This window comes from Elephantulus edwardii, unplaced genomic scaffold, assembly GCF_000299155.1.
Source record: "Elephantulus edwardii isolate Elephantulus edwardi_28Jun2011 unplaced genomic scaffold, EleEdw1.0 scaffold00220, whole genome shotgun sequence".
In the NCBI taxonomy this organism is placed as follows: domain Eukaryota; kingdom Metazoa; phylum Chordata; class Mammalia; order Macroscelidea; family Macroscelididae; genus Elephantulus; species Elephantulus edwardii.
In genome coordinates, this window is record NW_006399970.1 from 1,607,357 (window position 1) to 1,630,291 (window position 22,935).

Here is a 22,935-nt window from a genome sequence, read left to right on the forward strand (position 1 = left end):
ATTGATTCATCTTCTGTCATCCTTAGTCATTGTCTAGCTCTCTGATGCATAGCAAGTAGAAAGACCATGGCCTGGAACAGGCACATCTTAGTCTCTAGACTGACATCGTTGCTTCTCAGTAGTCTGGAGAAGTCCCTGACAACAGATTTCTCCAATATAATTTGTCTTTTGATTTCCTGTTGATTGTGGAACCAAGCAAGCTGAAGTTGTTATCAATCTCAATCTCTTCTCTGTCTATCATGAAGCTTCCAGTGTCTATCATGAATCTTTGTTTTCTTGATGTTGAGCTTTGACTATATTGAAGACTAGTCCTTTACCTTCTGCAGCAAGTGCTCAGTCCTCCTCAGTTTCAGCAAGCAAGGTCGTATTGTTTGCTAATGCTTGTTGTTGATGAATCTTCCTCCAATCCTGGTGTCACATTCCTCCTCAGAAAGTCCAGCCTCCTGATCCTGAACCACTCAGTGTTTCCCTTCTCTGTTCTGACTATTGCTTCTGGTCCAAGTATAGGTTTCACATGAGCACATTAAATGTTGTAGGATTCCCATTCTTCTCAAGGTTAGCCACAATTAATTATGTAGTAATTTTCAAATTATTGCTACTGAGTGCTGAATAGTGAGTATTCCATAGTGTGAATGTACCTCAATTTCTCAATTCATTCAATTACGGTTGGACCTCTGGGCTATTTCCATGTTCTTGTGATGGTGAATAACACTGGTATGAACATTGGTGTATAAGTCTCCATTTGTGTCTCAGTTTTAATTTTCTCAGGGTATATGTCAAGCAGTGGAATAGCTGGGTCATATGGAATGTCTATGTTCATCTTTTTTTGAGGAAACGTCAAACAGCCTTCCAGAGTGGTTGTACCATTTTACAATTCCTCCAATAGCATACTTATCTCTCCACATTCTCTGCAACATTTCTTGCTTGCTGTCTTGTTAAACTTTGCCACTGTTACTGGGATGAGATGGTATCTCCTTTTGGTTTTGATCTGCATCTTTCTTATTACCAGTTATTTTGAGCATTTTTTTAGTGTATCTGTTGGTTATCTGAATGCCATTCTCTCTGAAAAGACTTTGCATGTCTTTTGCCCATTTTGTAATCGGATTATCAGTCTTTTTCTTGCTCTTGTTTGAAGAGAATACTATACTGATTGGTCATTTCCTTAGGTAAGGATGATTTGTTAAAGGTCAGACAGCTCACCGGACTGCCTCGTGGTGCTTCAGACACACACGTTATCAGTCTTTTTCTTGTGGAGGCCCAGGATCACTCTGTAAACTTTTGTTATGAGACCTTTGCCTGGGATGGTATTGCCAAATGTTTTTTTTTTCCCCGGTTGGTAGGTTTTCTTTTCATCATATTAGCAAAAGTTTTTGAGGCACACAGGACTTTAATCTTTAGAAGGTCCCATTTATCAATTTTATTCTCTCTAGATTGTATATTTCTGGCTATATTTGTCAGTCTCTTTATACCATGGGCTAGGCATTCTAAGCTTGATCGCTCTTTGTCTTTTATGATCTTTATGGTTTTGGGCTTTACTCCTTGGTCTCTAATCTACTTTGAATTGATATTTGTGTGTGATGGGAGGTGTGGATTCTGTTCAGCTTTCTGCAGGTAGTAGTCCAGTTTTGCCAGCACCATTTATTGAAGAGGTTGTCATTTCCTCATTTGATAGATTTTATTTCCTTGTCAAATATCAGTTGACCATAGAGAGATGGGTTAACTTCTGGGTTCTCAATTCTGTTCCATGGTCTACGTGCCTGTCATTATACCAGTATTATGCTGTTTTGATTATTACAGCTGTGTAGTAGGTATTGAGGTTAGGGAGTGTTATGGCTCCCACTTCCTTCTTGTTTCTCAGAAGTGCTTTACTTATTTGGGGTCTCTTTCCTCTCCAAATAAACTTGCCAACTGCCTGTTCTATGTCTTTGTAAATTCAACTTGGAATCTGTACTGGGATTGCATTAAATAGGTTAGATTCTTTTTGGTAGGATTGTCTATTTACAATATTGAGTCTTTCTGTCTGTGAACAAGGAACATTATTTCCCCCCATTTATTTGAGTCTTATATTGTTTCTCAGAGAAGTCTTTTGCAGTCTTTGTAAAGGTATTTTGTGACTTTAGTTAGGCTTATTCGTAAGTATTTCAAGTTGTGGTTGAATATTGTAAATGATACTGCTTTCTTAGTTTCCTTATTTATGTTTTCTTTGTTACTGTAGAGAAATCCCATTTACTTTTGGATATTGATCTTGTAGCCTGCCACTCTACTAAATTGGTCTACTAGCTCTGGGTTTTTTGTTTTGGGGTTTTTGTTTGTTTGTTCGTTTGTTGGATTGGTTTGGTTTTTGTTGTTGTTGTTGTTGTTGTTGTTTTGTTTTGTTGAAGCCTTGGGGTTTTCTGTGTACACTCTCATATCGTCTGCATATGGTGACATTTTCACCATCTTTTTGCTGATCTGGATGCTTCTTCCTTCCTTTTTTTGCCATATTGTCCTAGCAGGTACTTCCAATACAATATCAAATAGGAATGGTGACAGTGGGCACCCTTGTCTGGTCCATTTGCAAGGAAAATTCTTTCAGTCTTTATCCATTGAAAATGATATTTGCTCTTGGTTTTGAGTGTATACTTTTCATTATGTTGAGGAAATCTCCAACTATTCCTATTTTGCTGACTGTGTTAATCAGGAAGGAGTGTTGAAATTTGTCAAAGGCCTTTTCTGCATCAATTGCTAGGATCATGTGGTTCTTATTATTTTCCTTGTTAATGTGATGAATTACATTGATTGTTTTTCTTATTTTGAACCATCCTTACATACCTGTTATGAATCCCACTTGGTCATGATGAATTACTCTTGATGTGCTTTTGGATCCTATTTTGTTAAGGATTTTTGCATCTATATTCATGAGAGATATTGGTCTGTAGTTTTCTTTTATGGTCATATCTTTGCCTGGTTTTGGTATTAGTTCTATGCTTTCTTATAGAATGTCTCTGGGAGTATTTCTATTTTTTGAAATAATTTAAGTAAAATTGTGATAGATGTTCTCTGAATGTTTGGTAACATTCACCTTAGTCTTCAAACTGACATCATTATTCCTCAATAATTTGGAGAGGTTCCTGACTAAAGACTTTCCCAGTGCAATATATCTCCTGATCTCCTGACTGCTGGTATCAAGTATACTGATTATGGATCCAATTAGAATGAAGTAATTGTCAGTCTTAATCCTTCCTCCTTCATTATGATGTTGCCTATTTTTCCAGTGGCAGGATTTTTGTTTTCTTTGCATTGAGATGCAATACATTTTTTTAAAAATTTTTTTTAGGTTTTTGTTCTTTAATGCCAGCAGTCAGGAAAGAACCACACTTCCAGACTCTGGGCCATGCCCACCCTGGGGTGTGTTTACTCCCACCCTTTGCATTTTGAAAATACAAAAATAACACTATAAATTCTCCACATCTGGCAATACAAAAACTATGCACAAATTGTTTCATCATCTTCAACAGAACCTCTGGGAGGGGAGAATACAACATAGGCTTAATTTCTGTGGCCGTTTACATACAAACTCTAGCAAAATAGTCTTCTTCAAAATTAAATAGAGAGAGAGCCACCACCCAGTTATGTGCGTGTCACAGTGTACGTGAGTGAGCACTGCAGGTCGTGTGCGGGCTCCATGGGGACACCAAGACCACACGGGGTCTGAGGTGGCCTTCTAGGTACTGTTTTTGCAGGATAAAGGCTCCAGGCCATGGAAAAAAAACAAGAAAAGAGGAAGGATAGGCCTGCAGGGATCTGTGGCTTCGCTGAGGACAGAGGAGAAATGCCGTTTTTATTGCTTTTCAGCTCAAGCCTTTACTCCTGGCCCCAGGACTCTGGGCGGCCCAGGAAGCAGAGTGCGCCAGGGCCAGCGGAGCCCACGCAACCCTCCAGGTCTGAGATGAGCCGTCCCTGGTCTTTTGGAGTCTCCCCTTGAGGTCCCCCTCAAAGTCTCAGTGGGCACTGTGAAAATCTCATCTGCTTGCCTGCCAAATGGTGTGTCCCTAGCACACAGGTGCGTGACACCTGCTGGTGTCCTGATCCCATGGCTGCCTACGTCCGGCGCCGCTTGGCAGCATTGGAGCTGGAGGGGTTGCTGTTGCCCCTCAGGACCTTGTCAGTGACCTGGCTGCGCTTCCGCGTGTCCGCTCCTTCCTTGGATCCCAAATCTGAGGAGGTCTTCTCTTTCTCTTTGCTGGACTTCTCCATGGCTTTCCCCAAGCCTCCTGAAGAGGAAAACACATCATCAGCCCCGTCGTGGGGGTCCAAAGCCTGTTTGGTCTCTTTCATCTCCTCCTCAATAACCACTTTTCCTTCCCGGACTTCCTGGACGATCCCCTCTGGAAGGATGAAGTTCCTCTCTGGATTGGGAAAGGGAAGGATCTCGGATTCATGCAGGGCCTGCATTTCTTACATGGTACTCAGGTGGTCCCAGATGACCTTGGATGGGACCTGCCAGCCTATGTTCCGGCTGAACTTATCCTGGACATAAATCCCTCATGCCTCTCAGGGCATTGAAACTGACATTGGATATTCTCCTAGCTCTAGAATATTAGAATGAGTTTAGAAGCTTTTCAGAAATACTTTTAAATAACATATATTCACTTTCCTCCTTATTGTTTGCTTTCCTATGTATTGTATTTTCCTATTGTATTTTCTGACTCACATGCCAATTGTTTTCAAAGATGTAGAGCTGTACTGTGGAATTTTAATGACATACTTTTTATTTATTTTCTTTTTTTTCCTGTCAATGTGATGCATGTGTATTGTTTAAAACTTGAAGAGTTGAAAGACTCATAAACATAGGAAATTATTTACTCAGAGACAACCTCTGTTGAGATAAAAGTCTATGTTAGAAATACGTCAATCTTCTCTCTAGGAATTGAAAATGTCTTCTAAACCTAGTTTCTAACCACTCAAAGACGTCATTTTCTCCTAATTTCCTCTCTAATGTTATTTATGACTGTCTTCCTGCACTACTCTTTTGAACTATATCTTTCCTTTTATTGTTTGAACCTAGCAAGGGGCAGTTACTCCTCTCACATGGTTATTACCCTAGGAGGCTAGAGGGCTTACTAAGACGCCAGACTTAGGCACACCCAAGGGAGGTCCAGCAAGTCATCAGGGAGCAGAAAATCCTGTTTTATAGGGTTGTTCTTGTTATGCACCATTGAGTTAAGATGCATAGTTACCCCAGGCTCGATCTCATTGTTAGAGTCATTTTGACAATCCATCTTGCTGAGGGTCTTCTTGTCTTTCTCTGACCTTCCACCTTTCACGGCATGATGTATTTTTCCAAGCACTGACTCTTGCTAATAACTTTCATAAAGGATGTGAGCTGAAATTTAGCAGGGTAATTTCATAATTGTCTCACAGTGTACTGAGAAATATCTCCCGACTAACAAGGGTCTCAAGAAACCCCAGATGAAAGAACTCAAACCCGCTCCATAAATGGCATCAGAACATGTAGACCCAAAGAGAGGTCTGCTGTTTGACTATACAGTCAGAATCGACCCATAATGGATCCTCCACTGGATTTTCAGAGACAGTTAATTGGATGGGAGGAGACTGCCCCTCTTTCTCCTGCAGAGAAGCTGTGTACCTGCAGGATTTCAGCACAGTTTCTTGCCAGTAGGCCTCTGAGGACTTGGTAAGGGTCCTGAGCCTGACTTGTGTTCCAGGTCTAGGGACAGAACTCTTAGATGGTGCCAGCTTCTCTTCATTGCAGCCAAAGGGATGCTCAATTGGTTGTTAATTTTTCATACCAAATCCTTGGAGAAACTGTTCTTTTATCAGCATAAAAGAATATTTTCATTACAAAATTATCTGGGACTCAGACTTAGAGCCTCCTGGCCTTGAGAGAGACAGGTAGCAGCATGATAGACCTGAAACAGTGTGAGGTCCTAGGCATCACAGAAGTGACTTGCAGTCCGAGTCATCATATCAAGGGTTGGCTAAGGAGAGGAAGGTGCTGGTTGGGCTAGGCAGGGGTGAAGGGGATGCTGGTGGAGTTGGGGAAAAAGATAGGACCAAGACACACACATCAAAGGGAGGGACTGCCACTGAATCTATTGGTTACTTTTGTAGTGGAAAATTGTCTTTCATCTGCTCCTTTAGGGAAAATAAACACTTGTCTGTCAGTTATTGTTCTAAGGCTGAGCATCTAAATTAAGTCAGGAAGATTGGCCATCCACATCCAAAATAACAGGCCTTAAAAATGAACAAACAAATAAACAAAACTATATAACAGGCGTTCATAAACCTTATGTACAAAAAAGCACACTTAGAGTAGACTAGTAGATCTGACACCTGAAGGCTAAGCCCTCTATTGGGAAACACAAAGGAGGAGGAATAATTGCAAGCAGATACTAATGATTGGAATGTGAAATATGAGAAGTATGAATGTAGAACATGGAACATTACTAAGAAAGAAATGAAATGCATACATTTTGGCTTATTTTGGTGAAATGAGATGGATTAACATGCGACATTTTGAATCAGAAAATCATATGATCTACTCCACCAGAGATGAAAAGGTGAGGAAAAATGAGGTCACATTCATAGTTAAAAAGGCCATTTCTAGATCCATCGTGGAGTACAATGTTGCAAGTGATAGAATAATATCCATACACATGCAAGGAAGATCCAGTTATACCACTATCATTCAACTATATGTACCAACAACCTGAGCCAAAGAAGAAAGATGATTTCTACCAACTCTTTTTTTTAATTATTCATTTTAATGAAAGTTTACAGAGACTTTGGATTTCCATTCATTCATTGTTGCACGTTTCTCCCTGCTCACCCCTTCCCTCCCAGTTTCCTCTTCTCTTTGAAAAGGAAAAGAAAAATTCTTTCATTGTTATACAGTCACTTCCTGCAAGTCCACTCCACTATGCAGCCTTTGTTTTGGACTCCTGTTACGACAATAATACCTAATCATACATCCTTTTTAAACAGTTCTTTCCCTTATCTGTGTCAATGCAGCATACATAACTTTTCCCATCTTTCTCAGTCTCCTCCCAACCCTGATGTCAGTCCCATTTTATAACAGGGGTAATATGCAGTATTTGTCCTTTTATGACTGAGATATTTCACTCAGCATAATATCCTCCAGGATCATCCATTTTGTATAATAATGAATGAGTTTTTCAATGTAGCATAGTATTGTATTGTGTGAATATATACAGCTTCTCTATCCATTCGCTTGTTGATGGGCACTTAGGTTGTTTCCAACTCTTTGCTATTGTGAACAAGGCAGTGATAAACAAGGGTGTGCATATTTCTACCAACTCTTGTAATCAGAAATTGATCAAACATACAACCAAAATGCATTAATAATAATGGGTGACTAGAATGCAAAAGTTGGGAACAGGAAAGAAGGATCAGTAGTTGGAAAACATGGACTTGGTAATAGAAATGAGGCTGGAGACAGGATAGAATTTTGTACAATCAATGACCTATTCATTGTAAATACCTTTTATAAGAAGCATAAATGCAAACTATACATATCAACTGATGGTATGCACGAGAATCAGTGGAAGTAATCATTGGAGCAGATCAATATTAGCTGTGAAAACTAGGTGAGGTGCTGAGGTGAAACACACCATCAACTACTCATATGCAAGCTCAAACTAAAACTAAGAGGGTTAAATCAAATTCACAAGAACCAAAATTTGACATTGAGTTTATGCCACCTTATTTTTTTTAAAAAATCAATAAGATATTCTGATCTTTATAGATTTTTCCTTAATACCTCATCTCAATCTCAGACAAGCCAGAGGCAGTTTAGTTCAGAGAGGGAAAGTAAAACTCTAAATGCAGAAAATAGAGGAGTGCCAGAACAGGATGCAGCTACACTTTCTCTCCTAGGTTAGCCAGGAAAGGGGGAAGTTTCCTCAAATGCAACAAGAACTTGTTTGTTATAGTAAAACAGAGAGAAAAATAAGTGGCTGGTGAAATAACTTCCACCCCTTTTAACTCCATGTACTTCAGAGTAGACCTGTGCTACATAGGGCTTTCAACGGCTCATTTCTCAGAAGTAAATCCATCATATCTTTTGTCCAAGATGCCTCTACTCAAAAAGTCAACCCATTAGTTAGAAGCAAAATACATTAACCCACCATTTGTACCACCAGCAATTCCAGACAAGGACATATTGAATTAAATTGTTGATTGTTTGGTTTTTTCCTCCTCTTTTTTTTTTGTTTAAATTACCTAATGATGGCTAGAACAACATATAAACGTTTTCTAGTGAGGCTAGCCAGCCTGGGCCTAGGGTTTGAACCAGGAGGCAGCTTTAAGCCCAAGGCAGCTGGGAAGAAGTGACCATGTTGTTCTTGGTTTGGCTGGCTCCTCCCAGGCTCGTGGGAAGCTCTCCTTGCCAGAAGGCAGGAGCGTGGTGGTGGGAGTGCAGGAAACGTGGCAAGCTTTTGGAGTGGACTGCTTTTCCGGGAATGTGTTTGACCTGCAGGTTTGCTCTGTCCCTGGAGTGAGGCTAGCCAGCCTGGGCCGAGGGTTTGAACCATCTGTGGCCCTCGGACCAGGTTCAAATTGTCTTCCTGTCAAACATTCTTCTAGGTGGTATAGCACTGGTCTGTGCGTTGCTGTACAGAGGTAACTCATGGTTGCTGTGATGCTGAAGCCTGTGACAGTGATGTGCCAATCGTGGTAATGGGCACCCATGGTGGACAGTGTTGGCTGGAGCTTCCCGACTAAATCAAGCCTGGAAGCAGGAGCGGCATCCACTTCCAAAATGGCTTGCCTCCGGAAACTCTGTGTACGAACAGTGCTCAGGCTGTTTGTTCATAGGGTCACTATGAGTCGTCTACGACTTGATGGCATTAAACAACAACAACAATAGACTCAAAACACAAACCAGTCACACAACATATTGTCAACAGGCAGTCGGAAAGTATAATATTGATTTTGTCCTGTGAACTTTGCTTGTTTATGTTCAAAGAATAAAGGTTACATATTATCACACAGGTGGTAAGAACAAAGATAGATTTACTTACTAATTCTTAAAAAAAATCTGTTTACAACACCAAAATCTAAAAGATAATGTATTTTATTATCAATTATATCATCCCCAAAACATTCAACTAAAATTTTATCTTATACTCAGATGTTAACATTTCACTTCAGACTGTCATTTTTTTTTAGTATACATATACACTCTATTTTATTAAACCACTTATTAAGTAGAAGTTCCTACACAATAGCAGCATTGGAATTATTCTCACATGAAACTTATACTTAGACCAGGATGCAGTCCTCAGAACAGAGCAAGGAAACACTGCCTGGTTCAAAATCAGGAAAGGAGCCTGTCCTGTGTCCATCCCTTTTTTAATCTATATGCAGAGAAGATTGTTTGGGAGGCTGGGCTTTATGAGGAGAAGTACGGCATCAGGATTGGAGGAAAACTCTTTAACAATTTGTGTTATGCAGATAACTCAACCTTGCTTGCTGAAACTGAGGAGGACCTGAAGCTTTTGTGGCAGAAGGTCAAGGACAGTAGTCTTCAATATGGATTGAAGCTCCACATCAAGAAGACAAAGATTCTCACCACTGGACCAATTGGCAGCACCATGATAGATGGAGAAGAGATTGAGGTTGTTAACAATTTCAGCTTGCTCAGCTCCAAAATCAACACTCTTGGCACAACAGTCAGGAAGAATTACATTGGAGAAGTCTGCTATCAAGGACATCTCCAAGGTCTAAAGAGCAACAATGTCAGTCTGGAGACTAAGGTGCATCTGACCCAGGCCGTGATCTTCACAATTACTTGCTAATCATCAGAGAGCTAGACAATGACTAAGGATGACAGAAGAAGAATCAATGCCTTTGAATTGTGGAGCTGGAGAGGAGTATTGAAGATAGCATGGACGAACAGATCTTCCCTGGAGAGGGTGAAACCAAGATGTTCCTTGGAGGTAAGAACTTTGAAGCTCTGTCTCATGTACCTTGGGCATGTGGCCAGGAGGGACCAGTCCTTGGAGAAGGTCATAATTCTTGGAATGGTGGAGGTACCGTGCAAGAGAGGAAGATCCTAGATGTGATAGATAGACAGTAACTTGGGTATTAGGAGGATGTATGTTGGAGACAGTAAGATTGACTAAGAATAGGGTAGGGTTCAGAAATAGTGTACATAGGATCACTGTGGGTCACAGATGGCTCATAACCACATGTAATAAGATGAACCTATTGTCATCAAGTCAATTCTGACGAGTGGCACTTAGATCTCTTTAAGTGTAGAAGTGTTCTGTTGGACTTTGTTTGCTGTTAATGAAAATAACCTACCAGGCTTTTATTCAGTGGTGTTGCTGGGTGTGTTTGAACTGCCAACTTCTGTTGTTGTTGTTATGTGCCACTGAGGTGGGGAAGACCTTTAGGGACCCCACAAACAACAGCTCTGTCCTATCCTGTACCATACTCACAATCTCTGACATATTCAAGCACATTGCTACAATCACTGTTAATCCATCTAGTTGAGGATCTTTCTTTAGCCGACCCTCCATCTTTCCAAGTCTGATGTTCCTTTCCAAGGAACAGTCTCTCCTAACAATATAACTAAAATATGTGAGACAAAGCTTTGTCTTCTTTGCCTCTATGGAGCATTCTGGCTTCACTTTCTCCACGAAAACTTTAATTCTTTTAGCTATCCGTGGGATGGATATGCAATACTCTCTTTAAACACCACAATTCAAAGTCATCAATTCTTCTGTCATTCTTATTCATTATCCAGCTTTCAGATGTATAGCAAGTGATTGAAAAGAACTTGGCGTGAATCAAATGCACCTTGGTCTTTAAACTGACATCATTGTTAATCAGGACTTTGGAGAAGCCCCTGACTTTCCCAATAAAACATGTCTTTGGTTTTTTGACTGCTGGTACCAAGTGGAAAGGGCGTATGCCAGGGATGCATCCTATCTCCATACCTTTTCAACCTATATGCAGAACAGATTATCCAGGAGGCTGGGCTCTATGAGGAGAAATGTGGGTTCAAGATTGGTGGACGATTTATCAACAATCTGCGTTATTCAGATGACACAACCCTGTTTGCTGAAACTGAAGAGGACCTGAAGCACCTGCTGCAGAGGGTCAAGGACTGCAGCCTCCAATATGGATTGAGTCTCAATGTCAAGAAGACAAAGATTCTCACCACTGGACCAATTGGCAGCATCAGGATGGATGGTGAAGAGATTGAGATTGTACACAGCTTTAGTTTGCTTGGCTCCACAGTCAACACTCTTGGCACCAGTAGCCAGGAATTAAAAGGCACATTGCCATGGGAAAGTCTGCTGTTAGGGACCTCTCCAAAGTACTGAAGAGCAATGGTGTCTCTCTGGAGACTAAGGTGCGTTTGATACAGGCCATGGTCTTCACAATCACTTGCTATGCATCAGAGAGTTGGACAATGACCAAGGAGGATAGAAGGAGAATTGATGCCTTTGAGCTGTGGTGCTGGAGAAGAGTATTGAGGGAACCATGGACTGCTAGGAAAACAAACAGATTCATCCTGGAAAGGGTTAAACTGGGTGGCTCCTTGGAGGCAAGGATTCTGAGGCTCCATCTAACATACTTTGGACATGTTGTAAGGAGAGACCAGTCCTTGGAGAAGGACATCATGCTTGGGAGGGTGGAGGGACAGCGCAGGAGGGGAAGGCACTCTATGAGGTGGATTGATTCAGTGACTGGGATAATTGGGATGGGAGTGTCAGAGACAGTACGATTGGCACAGGACAGAGCAGAGTTTAGGGCTGTTCTGCATAGGGTCGCTATGAGTCGCAAGCTACTTGATGGCACAAAACTACCACAACAACAACCATGTGTTTTGATTCAATCTTTTCTTCATCTATCATGATGTTGCTTATTGGTCCAGTGGTGAGGATTTTTGTCTTCTTGATGTTGAGCTGTAATCTATATTGAAGTCTGTAGTCCTTGAATTTACGCAGTAAGCACAAGTCCTCCTCACTTTTAGGAAGCAAGGTGTGTCATATGCATAACACAGGTTATTGACAAGTCTTACTCAAATCCTGATGCCATATTTTTCTTCATAAAGACCAGTTTCTTGAATGGTTTGCTCAGCATACAAATTGAATCAGTGTGGAGAAAGGATACAGCCTTAACACACATGTTTCTTGATTTTAACCAATTCAGTATTCTCTTGCTCTCTTCAGACAACAGTTTCTTGGGTTAGGTAATAGGTTTTGCATGAGCACAATTTAGTGTTCTGGGATTCCCATTCTTCTCAATGTTAGCTATAGCTTGTTGTTTTCCATACAGTTAAATGCCATTGAATAATCAATAAAGTGGAAATAGACATTCTTCTAGTATTCTCTACTTTCAGCCAAGACCCATCTGACATTAACAATCATATCCCTGGTGCTATGACCTCTTCTAAACCCAGCTTGAACTTCTAGAATTTCTCTCTCTTTTTTTAAATTCTTTTTTCAAAATTTATTATTTTTTGTACACGTACCATCAAATTGGATCTGACTGGTATGGGAGGAAATTGTTCCTCCTTGTCCAGCAGAGCATCTGGTGGATTCTAACTCACACCTCTGGGATTGCAGTGTAGCTTCTTGCCACTAGGCCACTAGAGCTCCCTCGAAATTTCTCTCTTAATGGTGATGTTGAGTCATATTTTGCTTTCATGTGTTATTTATGATATTATTTGGTAATTTCCATATTCTCTTGGGTCTACTTTCTTGGGAATGTGAACAAATGTGAGTCTCTTGTAGTCAGTTTCCAAGTACTGCTTTCCAAATGTCTTGGCACAACCTGGTGAGCACATCCAGGGCTGCACCTATTAGTTGAAACATGTCAATTGGTATTCCATAAATTCCTGTGGCTTTATTTTTTACCAATGTCTTCAGTGCAGCTTAAACTTATTCCCTCATCATCATGGTTATAAAAAATAAAAACAAAACCAACTTCATTCCTGTGGAGTTTATTCCAACTCATTAGAAACCTCTATTGGGTTTCTTTGGCTGGAAAACTTTATAGGAGAGGACTCTCTTTCTCCCAGGATGAATTTGAACTGATGATCTTGTGGTTAGGAGCTCCATGCCTTACACACTGCACCACCAGGGCTCCTTTTAGATTGACAGTTTAATCCAACTGTTTTATATCACCCAGAAATTTTAGTTATTATCTCAAAAATGAAAAGAACTTGAGTTTTAAATTTAGGTGAGATAAATGCATGTTGTTATGTGCCGTTGAGTTGCCTGTGACTCATAACAATCCTATGTACGTACAGCAGCTCTGAAGCCTGCCCTGTCCTGAGCCAGTCTCACTGACTCTGACACACCTACACCCGTTGCCTCAGTTACTGTATCATTCCATCTCGTTCAGGGTCTTCCTCACCTGTGCTGTCCCTCTACCCTTCCAAGCATGATGCCCTTTTCTAAGGACAGGTCCCTCCTGGCCATGTGCTCAAAGTATGTGAGACAGAGCTTTAAAATCCTGGCCTCCAAGGAGAAATTTGGTTTTACTCTCTAATAAAAGTGCTTAATTATTAATCAATTAAATATTCTGATTCATTTCCATTCTATCACAAAAATAACTCTTGGCTGCTACTTATTTCCTCTTTTGATCTACAGTTGACTGAATTCACTATGAACATTATACAGAGACTGGGAAAACTTGCTTCAGAGCAGAGGGCTTAATGTATTCTATAGGAAATGCCTTCTGATATCACTTACTTTATGAGCTCGTCCTTTATGTGATCCACGGCTTCAATTATTTTTAACATTAAAGACTTATTTCCCAGGGTTTGTTGTTATTTCAAAATATCTCCACATTGACTCCCTAGGTGCAGTGGTTCCTCAGCACAGCCCTGGCTGAGCTAGACCTAATCAAAGAATGCAGAGTGGAGGTTATTTAAGCTGAGGGCTAGTTTTGAGGCAATTTGGTGAGGATTCATCTTTTCCTTGTAATTTTGGCAACATTCTCAAGAGAGGACTGGAAGTTCTGTCTGAGAGACTCGTTCTGGGGTAACAAACCTTAAAAGAAGCTCTATGTTCTAGTGCAGGGATGAGCATGGTTGGACAAGGCTGAGTGGGCCATTTGGAGGTCAAGCTCTAGTTGTGGTTTGGGAGGGGTACTTGAAGGAAGAGGGATGTGAGGGGAAATAGAAATTCTAAAGGGAGAAGGAAGAGAAAGAACATGGTTCAAAGTCGAAGGTTCAATATGGATCCCTGTCTGAGGTCAGCTACCTGAGGAAAGTTGCCTTGGAGATGATACTGTGAAAACTCTCACAAAAGGTTCTGGCTGAGGGCCGCTGGTAGAAGCCTTCACCTTCTTTTCACTTACCCCTTGTCCGAGGCCAACCCCTCAGGGCTTTGCTAGTTTCAAGGAAGTTGCTTTTGGGGTAAGAGTGATCCCAGAGGGATGAATAAAGAAGGCCTCTTGAAAATGGACCATTCTTTTCTTTTAATATTCAAATTTTGTTATTGTGATTTTAATGACAATTTATGGAAACGTTGGATTTTTATTCATTCATTGTTGCGCATTTTCCTCCCTACCCCACCCTCAGTTCATTTTTTAAAAATTTGTTCATAATTGCACATTTCCCCTCTTCCCTGCCCCCATGCTCCCCTTGTCCCAAACTGTTCTCATATATACAATATACATTATACAATATATCATATATTCCTTTCAGATGAAAGAGCTGAGGGGAAGAACTGTCTGAAAGTAGACCATTCCTGGTTTTATTATTGAGCTTATTTGCAGAACCAGAGAAAGGATTGCAGCTCAAAGAAGATCTTCTTAGTCTTTTCAGTTACATGCTTGGAAAAGCAGAGGGCCAGCAAGAGAGAGGAAGACCCTCAATGCGATGATGTGGCACACGGACTACGACAATGGGCATGGTGGAGACTGGAAGCGTGGTGCTGGATGGGGCAAGGTTGCCATTTGTTGTTCATGAGGTCAAGGGTTGCTTGAATCAGAGTTGCTCAGTGGCAACTAACAACAACATATTGACACTCACGTCCCAGCTTTTTTATATGATTGAGATGTTAGTGTAAGAACTTCTTAAAAGGTAAGCATCACATTCTATTTCCCTGGATCACCACTTCCTTCCACCCATCCTAGGGTCTTATGAATATGGAAAACTTTGGTTCAGATCCTAGAACTGATTTTTTAGTGATATGTTCCACAAATTTTTTTGATCTAATTTCCCGGAAAAGGTACTTTATTACATGCTGCATATTAGAGCAAAAGAAGGTATTTTCCCTGAGTAATTTTTTACTCTGTGATGTTTGCCTTTTATATATACCATTTAGAATTCCGCTCTAATTAGAAGAAAGTCATATTTAGGTATAAGAATATAAACATGACATATTTAGAAAAATGAATATAAATATGCATACTTATTCAAGTGTCAACATTGCCTCCGGAATACAACTTGAATTATGACTGAGCTTTCTGGCTACTAAGGCTAAAAGGGAAACATAGTCAGTGGCATAAACGTCATTGTCAAAATCCAGAAAACATATTAGTTATTTTAAGGGGCAGGGAAGATTTCCTGGTACTTACTGATGACATAAATTTTTTAAATCAGACTTAAGTAGGAGATCCTCAGATGACTAGTAGATACTGATTCCAACTATTTGAACAATAAAATAGTTACATGGACATATAGGGCATATTGTGATGTTAAAACACAGTAAGTATGTTGTTAGGTGCTGTCAAGGTGGCTTTCACTCATAACTGGTCCCTACTGATACCAGTAGGGAGCTCTGGTGGCTTAGTGGTAAGGAGTTGCACTATCAACTCAAAGGCACATGGTTCGAATCCACCAGCTGCTCAGTGGGAGAAAGATGGGCAATTTCTTCCCTTATGATTAACTGCCTCTGAAAATCAGCTGGAGGGTCAGCTGTGAGTTAGTTCTGACTTGATGGTTCATAACAACAACTGATAAGATAATATGAAAATGTGCTTCTGAGGGCTTTAATTTTTCCAAGATAGATTTGTTCTTTTGACAGTCCATGTTCTTCGCCAACACCACATTTCAAAAGCATCAATTCTTCTTTGGTCCTCCTTACTCATTGTCCAACTTTCACATGTATAAGAAAAAAAACAGACCCTTGATGAGAGAGACTGTCCTGGTGATTGCAACAATAGTTTCACACAGAGCAGAGATTATGGGGATGGTGCAGGATCAGGCAGGGCTTTGTTATGTCTTCATAGGCTCACTAGGAGTTGGAGTCAATTTGACAGCACCTGATAACAACAGATAATCCAAAATAAACACCTCCACTTAAGAGCTCTAATTCTGTCACATATTTTGCCATATATTGTTGTTGTTAGGTGCTGTTGAGTCCAGGACAACCCATACTGATCCTATAAACAGCAGATCTGAATCCTGTCCTATCCTGTGCCATCCTCACGATTTCTGACACTGTATAAATCCCTCTGTTTGATGGTCTTCCTCTCTTTCACTGACCCTCCATCTTTCCAAGCATGATGTCCTTTTCCAGTGAATAACCTCTCCCAGCAACATGTAAAAAGTATATGAGACTAAGCTTTATCTTGGCTTCCAAGGAGTCTTCTGGCTGTACTTTTTTCAACATATTTGTTCTCTTGGCAGGCCATGGTATATTCAGTATTCTTTTCTAACACCACAGTTCAAAGGCATCAATTCTTCTGCTATCATCCTTTTTCACTGTCCAATTCTCAGATGTATAGTAAATAAAAATTCATGAAAAGACCATGGCCTGAATCAGGCACACTGTAGTCCTCAAACTGACATCATTGCTCCCCAATAATTTGGAGAGGTCTCTGACTGTAGAGTTTTCCAGTGCAATACATCTCCTAATATTCTGACGGTTGGTATCAAAGATGTTGATTGTGAATCCAAGTAAGATGAAGTTGCTTATGTATAATATTTTTCCCCCATACAGGTAATATTTTCAGATTTTAAGAGAGGGACATGTCTTTGGCTCATCATCCAGTTTACTGCAGCTGGCTTAAGCCTTAAATGATATTAAAACTTGAGTCTATATTATTTTTCAGCTGACTTCTGTGGCTTTGGATTAAGGCTCCATTTCTTAGCAAGATGGCAGAAACAGCTCCAGATTTGATATTTTGTATAGTGTTCGTGGGGCCACAATGAGTCAGAGTTAATTGGATGGCATCTAACAAGGTAGCAACAGCTTTAAGTCTGACAGAACCCTATCATCTTTTCCAGAAGCCTCAGCTAAAGTCCCATGAGCTGCTTTGTCCTGTGTCACTTATCTGTTCCTGTGCCAATCACCGTGATTCAAGAATCTGAGGTTCTGATTGGTTTGGCCTGACTCATATGATACTGGCAGCATTTCTTCCAGAATCACACTGATGTGAATAGAACCCAAAGAAAAATGAAGATTGTTACTACCACCACAAAAAAAAAAAGTGGATGATGCTTAATGGCAAGATAGAAAAACAAAACAAAACAAATATAAGCAACACCTAAGCCCCATAAAACATCACCTTAGTTGACAAGAAGCATTCTGTTGAAATCTGTCTCCCTAGAGGAGGAGACCCCAGGAGTTCCCTTAAGACACAGCAATTCCGCAAATGCTGCTCTTTATAGCCTGTTGTGTAGACAGTGTTGCCACTGCTGGAAACATTTCAAACCTTAACAAATCAAATCCAGGAGACTCCACAAATCTTCAAAAGATCTACAAAATTTGCAGTATGCTTCATTAAAGCAACTAAAGACTTCATTGTAATTGTGACAGATTTGTATCAAGTTTGGGGACCAGCCAAATATAGCCAGTTCTTGCAAAGCAGGGCAAGAGGAGAGACCCAGGTCACATGTTAAATAAGGCTAATGACCTTTTCCACTGGACGTGTGTAGGGTGGAAGGTTAACTGAGATCAAGGGTATTAAAATACTTTGTAAACTGTAAAGGAATATGCTCCTGGGAGTCAGCCTTGTCCTGTTTTCGTTCTTTCTTCATGAGTTCATATCCATGTAAGCCTGTTGGTTTAGCTCAGCATCATCCTCACACACTGTTGATCATCTGGGGATCAGTCAAGAGTGCAAATCAAGTTGTTGAAATCCATCCTCCCAGAAAAGACAGTCCAAGAGCCCGTCCCTACGGACACAGCGTCATGGTAAACACTGCCACCTACGGCTCACACCACTGCTAGAGAGGTCATCACGCTTAAACAAACAAACAACAAACAAAACCATTGACTTCTTGTTAGGTTATAAGTAGGAGACCTTTACCTGGCATCTGAAGCCATAGGCATGGTTGCACTTGTTAATCTGAAGTTGTGTGTATAAAGTGTGTATGTACATGTGGGGGAAAGGGACCATAGCTTTCAACAGATTCTCAATGAAGACATGACCCCGAAAGGTTAAGTACTACCATCTCACAGTACATCTAATGATGGGACTTTGTTGAAAAGCAAGTAAAGAAATACAAGAGTTCTAATCCCCCTCAGTTGCCAGCTCACTTACATTGGATCTTCTTTGGGTCTATATGATGTCAGTATCACATTCCATTTTCATAAAAAACAAAATTCTCTCTGTGTGTGTGTAACACTAATTCCTTTGTTTTTAGAAAGCAAAATGTAGAAGTTGTGTTTGTGTGAAAAATTATCTTACTGAGTTGATAATACATATATCATCTCAACAATTTCTATGGACATTTATGGACATTTCAGTGACATAGTCTTCAAGTTATACAACCTCTTCCTTATCCTTTTCCAAATCATCCCATCACCATGAATGCTCTCTGAATAAAAACCTCTCTTTTCTCTTCTTCCCATCTCTGGTTACCATTTGTAATCTTTAGTTTCTATGTATTTGCTTATCCCATATAAATTAAGCCCTGTAATAATTGTCCTTTTGGACAATTTATCTATGTTGTGATATATCTATGTTGTGATGCTGTGCATTAAGACCTCATATATCTTTATGGCTGGATAGGGGTTACTCTATGCATGTATCACATTTTATTTATTCATTCATCTGGTAGAGGGTATATGTCTAGAATTTCAATTAGAAAGAGTTGTGTTATCTTCTAATTTAGAAATTAGAAAAATTTTTAGGAAATTTAGAAATGAAAGAATAATTGAAACACACAACACACACACATATATATATGTGTATGTATGTATGTGGGTGTATATATATATATATATATATATATATATATATATATATATATATAGAGAGAGAGAGAGAGAGAGAGAGAGAGAGAGAGAACCTCTTGGCTTAGTGTTAAGAAGATGTGTTGCCAACCCAAAGGCACATGGTTCAAATTCGCCAGCTACTCCATAGAGGAAGATGGACAATCTTCTCCTGTGCAATTCACTGCCTCTGAAAACCTGCTGGAGAGTCAGCTATGAATCAGTTCCAACTGGTAACATATATTATTTAAAAATTGTTTACTGAGTTTAAAATACATATGACATGTCATCTCAACAATTTCTATGGACATTTATGGGCATTTCAAGGAAAACTTGGCTGAGAGTGTAACTTAAGGAACTTTGGTGACAGCTTAAACCTGAATTGGTGTCCACATTCAAGACACACTATGACATTTGGGGAAAGTTATTTAATCTCTTGAAGTCTTTTCTCTCATTCATAAAATTAAAATAAAAAATATACTTATGCCACAAGATTCTTGGGGATTAAATGAATAACACATGTAAAGTGCTTGACCTAGAACTTGGCATACAATAAGTGTTTTAATATATGACAGTATTGTAGTGACTATCATTTTCCTTCAAGTCCTTTCCACATACTTAAGATAATCCACACTTTGTTATGTGCTGTAGATTCTTCTGTGGCTAATAGCAACCCTATGTGCAAAGAGTCTGAACTCTGCCCTAGCCTGTGCCAATCTGTCTCTGACACACCTGCCCCCATTATCCCAGTTTCTGTGTCAATCCCCCTCCTGGGTCTTCTTCTCTATCACTCTCCCTCCACCCTTCCAAGCACGATGTCCTTCTCCAACGACTGCTCCCTCCTGGCAACATGCCCAGAGTATGCCAGGCAGAGCTTCACAATTATTGCCTCCAGTGAGCAACTTGGTTTTACTCTCTCCAGGACAGATCTGTTTTTTCTCTTGATGCTCCATGGTATGTTCAATACTCTTCTCCAGCACCATAACTCAAAGACATCAACTCTTCTTCTGTCATCCTTAGTCAATACCCAGCTCTCTCATGCATAGCAAGTAATTATGGAAACCATGGTCTGGATCAGGCGCAGCTTAGTCTCTAAGCTGACATCGTTGCTTTTCAGTACTCTGGAGAGGTTCCTGACAGCAGACTTTCCCAATGCAATTTGTCTTTTGATTTCCTGGCTGTTGGTGCCAACACTACTGATTGTTGACTCAAGCCAGCTGAAATCGTTAACAATCTCAGTCTCTTCCCCATCTATCAAGGTGCTGCCTATTGGCCCAGTGGTGAGAATCTTTGACTTCTTGATGTTGAGCTTCAAGCCATATTGAAGACTGCAGTCCTTGAACTTCTACAGATAATGCCTTATACTCTTTATGATTTTGTATCCCTTCCCTTTTCTCTTGTTTGTTGTTGTTGTTAGGTGCCATTGAGTTGAAATGGTAAGAAATTCTCTTACAATTGTAATGATTTCCCATAAAATTACATCACTCACTCATTTGTTAGTATAGAATCAGAACTGACTCAGCACAGTTCTGAGGCGATAAATAGCATAGGAGAAAATGGCTCATTCTTCTCCCTCTGAGACATTGATGGATACAAATGGTAGAGACAGCCTTTGGGGTAGCAGCACAGCTTCCTCTAGTTTATGCTACCAAAACTCCCTATAAAATTATATACTTTTTAAGCAATAGATATACTATAACTCATTTAATATTAATGGTGTTTTCAACTTTTAACTATGATAAATTTGCATATGTACACACTTTAGTGGTGTAGTGGCTAAAGAATTTGGCTGCTAACCTCACGATTGAAGCTTTGAATCCACCAGTCACTCCCAGGAGAAAGGTGAAACAGTTTGGGTCTATAAAGATCTACGGCTTTGAAAGCCCAGTGGAGCAGGTCCTCTCTGTGGTGTAGTGTTGCTAAGGGTTGAAATTGACTCATTGGCACTTGGGTTATCACGAACAGTTTTTGGGTTGTTAATTTCTTAGCCTCCAAACCAGATGATCACATCAAAGTATTTTGGGCAAATACATTACTAGTATTTGCTATTTAGGCTAATAGGCTATTTAGGCAAATTAAACACTTAGAAAAAGAAATATTCTGCTCATGCAGAGAAGTGGGGTTTTAGATACTTGCTTGAAGACAGTTGAAAGACTGGAAAATGGAAAACCATTATTAGGTATTTCTTGTGACTGTTCTTTTTGATGACTGGAAATTCTCAATTTTAATAGGTTCAATTCAAAACCATCGGAGGAAAGGCAATGAAGAGACCATGAAGAGGAATGTTTAATTATACAAGAAGGTGAGTTAGTCAGCTGAAACAGAGTCCCCAAATCACACTGAATGAAGCGTGCTAGGATTCCCTCCCCCCTCATTAATTGTTACAGTTGTTATCAGGCGCTGTAGAATTGACTCATAGCCGCCCTTTGAACAACCTTGCCCTATCCCTTGCCATCCTTACAATCTTCCAATATACTTGAGCACATTGCTTCAGTCACTGTGTCAGTTCATTCATTGAGTGTCTTCTTCTCTTTCTCTGATCCTCCACCTTTACCAGCATGGTGTCTTTTCCCAAGGGTTGACCCCTCCTGATAGTGTCTACAAAGTGTGCGAGATCAAGTTTCATAACCCTTGTCTCTAAGGAGTATCCTGGTTGCATATCCTTCAGGACAGACTCATTTGTTTTTTAGGCTGTCCATAGAATGTTCAATATTCTTCATCAATATCACAATTTACATAATTGATTACGGCTAACAATGAAAAGAATAGGAATCTCAGAACACTTAATTGTGCTCATGTGAAACTTATACCTGGAAACTATTGTCTGAATAGAATAAGGAAACACTATTGTTGTGTTATCAAGTCGACTATGACTCACAGTGACACTATGAACAATGGCTCTGAATCTTGTCCTATCCTGAGCCAACCTCAGCATCTCTGACACACCTGACCCCATTGCCACAGTTACTGTGTCAATACATCTTATCTAGAGTCTTCCTCTCCTGCAATGACCCTCTAACCTTCCAAGCATGATGTCCTTCTCCAAAGACTGGTTCATCCTGCTAGCATACCCCAAGTACGTGAGATCTTGTGAACAATGTAGTTTCACTCTCTCTAGGACAGACCTGTTTATCCTCTTGGCAGTCTGTGGTATGTTTAATATGTATTTTAAACCACAACTCAAGAGCACCAATTCTTCTTCTGTCATCCTTAGTCATTGTTCAGTTCTCAGATGCAGTTGAGAAGACCATAGCCTGAATCAGGCATACCTGAGTCTCTAGACTGACTGATATCATTGGTCTTTAGTATTCTGGAGGAGTCCCTCACAATAGATTTTCCCAAAGCAACACATTTTTTGATTTCCTAACTGCTGGCACCAAAGATGTTGGAGCAGAGGAAGATGAAATTGTTGACAACCTCAATCTTTTCTCCATCTATCATGATTCTAGAGGAGCTCTGGTGGCCTAGTGGTAAGAACCTGTACAAAAAGAATTGAAAGAAATGAAAAAATTTCAGGAAGTACTGTATGAGCAGAAGCCAATTGTAATGAAGGAGGAAGTGGAAGCTGCTCTGAAGGCACTGGCAAAAAAGAAGACTCCAGGAGTCAATGGAGTACAAATTGACTCTTTTGAATTAACTTATGTAGCCATGGATGAACTCACTTGTCTATCCCAGGGAATTTGGAGGACAGCTGTCTTGTTCCCATTCCAAAGAACGGGGATCCACCTGAATGTGGATTGAACAATATAATTAACATCACATGCAAGCAAAATACTTC

At 40.1% G+C, this 22,935-nt stretch overlaps 1 pseudogene; it reads right to left on the minus strand.

Annotated features, from left to right (window-relative positions):
* Positions 1–4,080: 4,080 nt before the first annotated feature.
* Positions 4,081–22,935, minus strand: part of LOC102863860 — a 25,220-nt pseudogene continuing 6,365 nt past the window's right edge.